The sequence below is a fragment of the Symphalangus syndactylus genome, chromosome 10 (assembly GCF_028878055.3).
Source record: "Symphalangus syndactylus isolate Jambi chromosome 10, NHGRI_mSymSyn1-v2.1_pri, whole genome shotgun sequence".
NCBI lineage: Eukaryota > Metazoa > Chordata > Mammalia > Primates > Hylobatidae > Symphalangus > Symphalangus syndactylus.
In genome coordinates this window covers 41,361,800-41,370,749 of record NC_072432.2, presented here as the reverse complement: position 1 = coordinate 41,370,749, position 8,950 = coordinate 41,361,800, and positions in this window count along the sequence as shown.

The window sequence follows — 8,950 nt, the reverse complement described above, 5'->3', positions numbered from 1 at the left end:
CAATGCTGTCCAATTTCTTTGCTCAGGCCCGGCCCAATCTCACAAAAAAAGTCCTAAAAAGATCATTTATCTCCCTATATTGCTAAGAGTGGAAGAGAACTTTCACATATCTAATGAATATATATTGCTGATGTATAGGATAATGCTAGCTGGAGCCTGCAGGATTGAGCTAAGCTGTTGTAATTAGAAAATCTGGGTTTATCTGTACCAAGTAAAACAGAAGGTTGTTCATCAGTAATAGTGGCCAGTTATATTTGTATTATTATTCAAGGAAGAAAAAAATTTGCTTTTCCTCTAACCATCTTAAGTTTATTGGCTATGGCCTTGCAAATTAGACTGACAAAAGACAGGTTAATGTTAATTAAAAGACAGTTGAGAAAATGACCACCTCTCTTGAGATGCTACTTCCTCCTTGACAAAGCAATATCTACCTAATTAATTTAATCAGATTATCACAAAGACTAAAAAGGTATAACAAGGTATTCCATGTGTCTTGTGTTATTTAGAGAAAGGCGTTTTGTGTGTGTGTGTGTGTGTGTGTGTGTATATATATATATATATAGAAAAAAACAGCATGATTTTATCTGCACGTTATTCCCTTAGCTCTTATGTTAGCAGACTGGTTTTCAGCTTGTTTGCTCTGAATCAAGTAAACATAATGTCAATGGAGTAATTGTGGGACTCAGATAAAAGAAGAACAAGTGAATTGGCAAACACTAAAATCACTAAATGATATTTGAAGCTCATGAAAATGAGGAATCAGTCTGCTCCTGGGAAATCTAAGAATTGTATCAATTTTTTCTTGCAGACTTTAGCACTAATCTCTCTCCTCTTCAACTTCAAGATGTCATGTAAAATGTCATTTGTGCATGTTTTGCTAAATGAACAAGGCAGTTGGCATCCCTTACTGTCCTGGTGGAAAGGAATGCAAAATTCCCCATCATAAATGGGGTAATCAGGTAAGTCTAATAGAATATGTGCTTTTAGAGTTTTGTATTGTTATAAATAGAAAATAATAGGGACTTTTTTGTTATTATTACCAGCTTGAGAATATTCAAATGCAATAATTTCTAAAATACAAGTTGGTAAAGGGAATTGAAAAATGTAAGGAGTCATTAAAAGAGGGTGGTGAGCAAGTCTAGTAAGACAGCTGCAGTGCATTGAATTATAGTTTAATTGTTTCAAAGTTTTCCTCAGAATGCTTAAGGGAGAATTGCTGGCATATTGGAGAGGAAAGGCCAAGCTGTGCTAGGCATACTGAATTAAAGTATTCTAAACTTCTCTACATATATTATTTTTCCATGTGCTTTTTGTAGCCTACAGGGAAAGAAAAAAAAAGAGTAGACACCCCTCATATCGCATGCCCCAACTTTTAGTTGCAAAACCCTCAAGAACACTTTGTCACTTTGATCTTGCTCTATAATTATGGTATGGGCTTTTTAATGGATAGAGACACGAAAAAGTCAGAAGCATAAACTTCTCATATCACTTTACTCAGAAGTTGTCTTAAATCACAAATTCCTTCTTGGTCCCTCAAGAATTGCAGAAGTTGAGGCTGATGTAAAAAAAAAACATTAAGTTTGTTCACATTTATGAAATTTTGAAAGTCAAGAATGTGTATAGGAAAGGAAATATCAGCACTCACTTGTGGGGTCCACTCCTTCTGGTTTCCACAAGCCCATTCTTATATGTTCAGGTATTTTATGAGCTGATTGTTAAACTATTGGTAGCTTTAAATTGGGCTTGGAAGCAATATTTATACCATGGATACTGATAACTGCTACAAATCAGTCTCCCAGTTTACCAGTATTTCAGCATGCTGCCAGGAGAAGCAGCTAGAGTAATGGTGACAGACATTTGGAACTTAGGTACTTTAGTAAAAACACTGCAGTGTGAGAGGGTTAGTGTTGCAACCTGCATGATCATCACAGCAGGAGCTCAGAAAGACATGAATAGTAGGACGAGCCAGCAGAAGATAATGCAACAAGAAAGATATATATATATATATAAAATAATTATAATATATAATATATAATAATCATAACATATATTATATATAGTATATATATGTTATAATTATTCCCACTCAGGAATAACTTAAAGTAGTTATTCTTAAAGTTCCCCCAAGTGGGAATAACTTAAAGTGGTTATTCTTAAACTAGTTATTCTTAAAGTTAATTTAAAGTACTGTAACCACCAATGACTGATGCCCATCTTATGGTTTGAATGTTTGGGTCCCTCTAAAATTCATGTTAAAATTTAATCTCCAATACAGCATTATTATGAAGTGGAACCTTTACGAAGTGATTAGGCCATGAGGGCTCCACCAGTGGGATCAGTGTCTTTGTAAAATGGCTTGAGGGAGTCAGTTCATGCCTTTTGCTAAGTGAATACATAGCGTTGGTCCCCTCCACAAGACACAGCAACAAGGCACCATATTGGAAGAAGAGAGCAAGCGCTTACCAGACACCAAATTTGCCGGTGCCTTGATCTTCAGCTTTCTAGCTGCCAGAAAAAATGAAAAACAAACTTTTGTTCCTTGTAAATCGCCCAGTCTGTGGTATTTAGTTATAGCAGCAGGAAAGGACTATGAAATCATCCCTAGATAGGAAAGTTTGGTTTTAAATAACACCATACTTGATGATCTGTTTAATTGTATGTTTAATTACCTGTTGTATAAAATTGTATGTGATTTAACCAAAGTTTCTGTCTACTTACTTTTCTCCCAAATAGTTCTCTTAGTGGTGTTCTAAAGCCCAAATTTCAAAAAATTCTTTTAGGTTTTGTTAAACCAAAATCAACCTGAACCTTTTGGAGGTCACTTCATGAGGTTTCTGTAGACAGTAGCCTGACAGGCAACTAATCAGCTACTTACTCAGGTAATATGAGATCCCCAGCAAATTTAATTCTGTACTTATGCTCATGAGTGATGAGTTGCAAGGTATATAACCCAAACAGATTTAAAATTATAGTTAACACCTGTATGCTGTTTACTACTAACCACATGTATTGACACTTAATTCTCATAAGAGCCTGTGAATTAATTACTGCTATTTTAAAGATGAAAAAGAAAATATCCAAAAAATAAAAATCTGAGTCACAGGAGTTTACTTACGTTACATAACACTCACATCAGTAAGTTTGCAGCAAGGCTTTGAATCCAGGGGGTTCAACTCCAGAAGCTAAGAGCTTAATTACTACACTGATGCTCTTCAGGGAGCCATAACATTTTGCGACACTGGAAATGCTACTGGCTAAGAATCTTCCAATTTAAGTGCCCTTTTCACTAGAATGAACTGCACATTATATTTTTTCTTTTTCTTTTTAAAGAATATTAGAGTACATGCAAAGATTTTGACATCTATATCATTTTATATGATTGTTACAGTCACATATACATGTGAATTTAATCTAATTCCATTTGATTTAATAGATGGTTAAGAACTTACTAGAAACTACACACTCTACTAGGAACTATGAAGAAGAGAAAAGTAGTTTTTAACATATCTGCACCAGAGATTGTTACAATAGAAGTTGAGAAGCAACACATATACTTGGAAGAGTTGGAGTTTGAAACAAGATAATATACAATGAAATACCTCCTTTAGGAAAGCTGGTGTAAGAGACAGTATTAAATCTACATGGAACCCATAAAGATTCTTATAGAGAGAACATAAGGCAAAATAATTAGATGTCAGTTAAATAAATGAAAAATAAAATATCACTTTGATATAACATCCTTTTATAGAGTTATATAGAGGATGAAAATATAAATTATGGCAATAAGAGATTTTCTTAAAAAAGTAGATACTGAAGGAAGAAAATCTAGACAAGATAAGAAGATAAAAAAGCATTACACAGAATACTAAATAATTGAAAAAGAGAGATGTATAATGCAAGAACAAAGCAGAGTCATAAGTAAAATACAAAGCTGAGGATATAAGGGAGAAATATTAAATTGCAAATTCAAGAGGTGCCAGTATTCATTCTTATGGGCTAAGACAACTGAAATAGCAGCACTGCCAACTCTTAGACTAGCCTAAAAAGTAGCATGGTTTCTATTCAATGAAGAAGAGTATTTTAAAATAATACTAATAAAAATATATTCTAAAATTAAGTTATTGATATTTGCTTTGACTGAATTTAACTTGTACTTGAATTAAAATTACAACATTATTGAATTGAAAGGCATATAAGATCAGTTTCTTAACTAATCTCCACATTAGTGGAATGAATGAGGACCTATTAGACATGTGAAAGTTGAAGATAGTAACCAGAGCCCTTGGTGTTATTTTTGGAAATAAATTAATTCAGAAAAAAAATTGATAAATTTGAGAGGTAGCAAAGTATTTTCCAATAAATTAAAAAATGGACCAAATGTTTTTTAAGACCTGGAGATATACATAAATAGAGCTAGAGGAGCACGTATGGGAACAGAAATTTTAGAAGAATCAAGCAACTTTCATGATAAAGGTAGATTAGTTTTGACCCCATTAAGACATTTAAAGGCAAATTGATAACAAAAAGTAATGATAAAATCCTGAAGTCTATTATCAAGCTGAATTTTATTTATTTTTAGTCATAAGCATACAGTGATTAGATTAATGGCATAATGCATTTTCTTTAGAGTAAGCAGCCCTAACTGCTGCAACAGAAAAATCCCACATACTCAGAGTCATAACAAATAAATGCAGTTTCCAACATGGGTCCAGCAGCCCTCCTTCATCCTGCAGTTACATCTTCTGTAATACTTGTTCTCCAGGAATACCACAGTAGAAAAAATGAGATCTGGAGATTTATGCAGATTTTTTTAAAAACTCCATGACAAGTAATAGTACACATTATTGCCATCAACATTCCATTGGCCAAAACTCAATCTCCATGGCACACCTGAATAGCAAGGGAATACCAAATTCCTGGGCACACAAAACTCAACTTACTGCATGCCCAGGAAGAGAATATACCAAAATGACAAAAATCATTGTTTATCCCACTATATATTATTAGGATATGAGGTTAATAAATAAATTTATACTTGGAGTATATTCTGCTTCTCATTACTCATGACTGGGAAAGAAAACCTAGCAATGGGATAAATTGGAACATCTTATCACCAATGTCTTCACTATGAATCTAGAATACCTCCAAGCACAGTAGAGTGTCTGAACAATAAATGATAAACTAGTTTTTAAAGGTAAGATGGTGCTATTAATACCAAAATTTAGCTTACCAAATACCAGTTGTCAGAATGAATTTATATATAGTCTCTCTGTATACACACTATCTTAAATCCTTCAGTCTCTCTGTCCCTGTACCATTCTAGGTTGCAATTTGGTCACTTTTAAGATGTACCAAGAGGTCCTCCAATGTAGAATTACCTGATTATTCCATGGAGAAAGGCATACTACAAACAATAATTTGATATCCTCCTTAGAATTCTTCACAATTTGTCTCCAATCTGTGCTCAGCTTTGATAAGTACTGCTTACTTTTTGAAACTATCCCTCATAAATTCTTCCTATCTTTATTATACAAATAAATTTACCATTGGGATAGTGCACTTCTAAATGTGAATACTTGGGCTCATCACTTCTGCCAGAAAAGAAAAAGGCCCGATGAAGGTACCTGTTCTCATTGTTTAGAAGAAAGAGGTATAGTAAATAAATGTGTAGATATATTTTTCTGTTTTACTGAGAAGGAGTAAGGGAGGAGAGATAACTGTCAGGCTCGCAGATCAGAGGACTCTATCTCCTACAATAATTGGTCAAGGATGTACGACATCTCCAATTATAACAACATGTTCAATTAGAGTGATATCTGGAATTTTTCTGAAACTGTTAAGCAAGATATAGCCTGTCCTCATTTGCCAAACTGGGATAATAAAAGACAGTAGCTAGAGAGGGCCCTTGTTCCATGATATACAGAAAACCTAAGAATGAATTCAATAACAATAGATAAAATACCTGGGAGAAGAAAAGAGAGAGAGGGAAGGGGAGAGAGAGAGAAAAAGAGAGAGAGAGTGAAAAAGAGATTAATTGAATGAATTCTATATTCTTCCAGGTTTGAAGTCATTTCTAAACTTTTCGATTATTGAGCTAATACATACCTACAATACACTACTCTAGCAATTCACATAACGGGTTGTGCACATGATTGATACCTATCTATTGTGAATAAAATTTTAAAAGTTTACAAGATAAACATGTACATCAGTAAAATCAAAAGGTAAATATTAATAACTACTAAATTTTAAAGAACAATATTTTAGAAAAATTTTTGTGTCAGGTAGCATCTTATTTCATTTTATTCTGCTATAACAGAATGTCACATACTGTAATTTGTGAAGGACAGAAATTTATTTCTCAGAGTTCTTGAGGCTGGGAGACCAAGACCAAGGCACTTGTGTCTGTTGTCTGGTGAGGGCTGCTATCTGCTTTCAAGATAGTACCTTGAGTGCTGCAGCCTCCAGAGCGAAGAAACTCTTGCCTTCACAAGGCAGAAGAGCAGAAGAGAGAACTCATGCCTGCAAGCTCTCTTTATAGTGGCATTAGTTCATTGATGAAGGTAGACCCTTCAGGACCTAAACATTTCCTATTATACTCCACTTCCTAACACAATTGCACTGGGGGTTAAATTTCAACATGCGTTTTGGAGGAGGAAAACGTTCAAACCATAGCAGGTAGTATTTAAAATGGGCTTGCATTTATACAGTCCTTCGTACTTAAAAAGATTTCCCGTAGATTAGCTAATTTCACTTTAAAAGAATTCTATGATAGTTACTATCATCACACTCCACAAAGAGTGAAATTGTGGATCACAGAAAGAAAATCATATTCTTAAGGTCACATAATTAGAACTTGAGCAAGAACTCAAATCAGTGTTCTCATTTCCACTGTATGATTCAAAATATTCATTTTAGAGCTGAGAACTACAAATGCTATTTAGCATAATCACATGTAGTCAAGAAAGGTTACTTCCAACTTAAAAAGTAATTATACTGAAAAAGCTGTCCTGGCTTGAGTTCACTTGAAAGCAGAACCTGAGCTAAGGACTTGGGTACAGGTATCTTATTTGGGAGTTGATCTCGGGGAGCTAGAGTAAGAGAATGTGGAGAATGAGACAAGGAAATATAAAGACAGTAAAGAGGGAATTTTTGAGCTTGTCATCAATGTGGGCAACTGGGACTGAATTCCCCTTAAGACTTTGGTAAGTCCTGTTATATGTACACAAAACTTTCCCCTGAAGGATTGGAGGCTGGGACTTTTACCCACCAGCTCTAGATTCCTGCTGTTAGAAGTCACCACATGCCTCCCTTTCTTTAACACTCCCAGGGCCCCTGTAGGCCCAACTGCATCTGGACTCAGAGAGATTGACTCTGCTGCCTAGAGAAAGACCTGAGACAGAGGGTGAGAAGAATTCAGATTACAACTGCAGCAGGACTCGGAGGCAGAAATATGAAGACCTGGCACAGGACACCAACAGTGTCTGCTACAGTCATTCCTGAAATAGTCTGATGTTAAAGTGAATGTGTTAAAGTGAATCTCATTACTTCTGAGACTGGACATGTACTTGGAAAATACAGAGACAAAGCATATTAGAAAATTTTACATCAGACCTCATAGAAAACAGATGACATACTTTTCTCCTTATCAATTAAAGTTCAGCACACATCTCTCCAAAACAATGTGTAGTTCCCAAGAGATTCAATTTCCAGGTTGAATGATAAATAGAATTATTCATAAGCAAAGAATGAAAATGAATGAAAAATTGTTATATATGGATATAAACACGTTTCATCTCTGTCTTTAATTAGAACTTCCAATATCACCACTACAAATGCGTAATACTTCATGACTAAATTACCTTTAACCTATACTTCAGGAGAGCAATTTCTTTTGGGTAGTAGACTAAGATAAGTATAAGTGTGCTTCAAGAGAAATGCAAGGACTTGTCACATGTTTTATGGTGCTACACGTTAAAGGTAAGATAAATCATGTAATGTTAAATTTGAAATATGTACAGAAATAAAGTTTGTATAGTTTCAAGTGAAATTAAAATTGTAGTAACTTGTCCTTCTGTTTAAAATATTCTATTTTTTATGGCCTTAAAAGTCTTTAAAGCATCAACAATATTTCCAAAATATTTATAATACATTTTAATATTTTATTTGCATTAAAGTCAGGACAAAATAACTAGTGATTTTTGGGGGGCAAGTCATTTATTAGTAGTTACACTTTTTCTAAAGCAGTATTAACTATATGAGTCATGTATTTCTTATTGAATTCGGTTGTTACTGATTTTAGGAATTAATACTACCTCCAACCAGAAAATTGCTTAAGCACACCTCCTAAAACAATTTAACTTGAAGTAACTTAAGACAAGCAATTTTAAATATCAGAGGAAAACTGTTAAGAAGAGAGTTAGCATTTAGAAATGTGACAATATTTTTAATAAAAAGACTTGAAATAAGATTAATTTTATGAATCTTTCCTATTAAACCACAAATGCTTCACACAGAGATTACAATGCTAGAAATAAGATGACTCAGCTAGTTCTCAATATAAAGTTATATCTGTACAGGTATATATGAATAATTATATATAATATAATTCATATATAATTATAAAATGTAAATCAATTTTATTAAGCTACAATCTGCATTCAGTAAAATGCAACCATTTTGAAAGCACAGTCTGACAAGTTTTGACAAATGTATCCCTGGGACTACTACCAGAGTTAAGACATAGAACATCTCATCACCTCAAAAAAGTTACCCTATATCCTTAAGTAGTCAGCCTCCCACCACTACGAAAGTCCTGGATGCAGGAAACCACTATTATGTCTTTTGTCAGTGTAGATTATTTTTGCCTGAAGAATTGCAAATACTAGGTTGGTGCAAAAGTAACTGTGGTTTTTTATTAAAAATAGTGACAAAGACTGCAATAACTTTT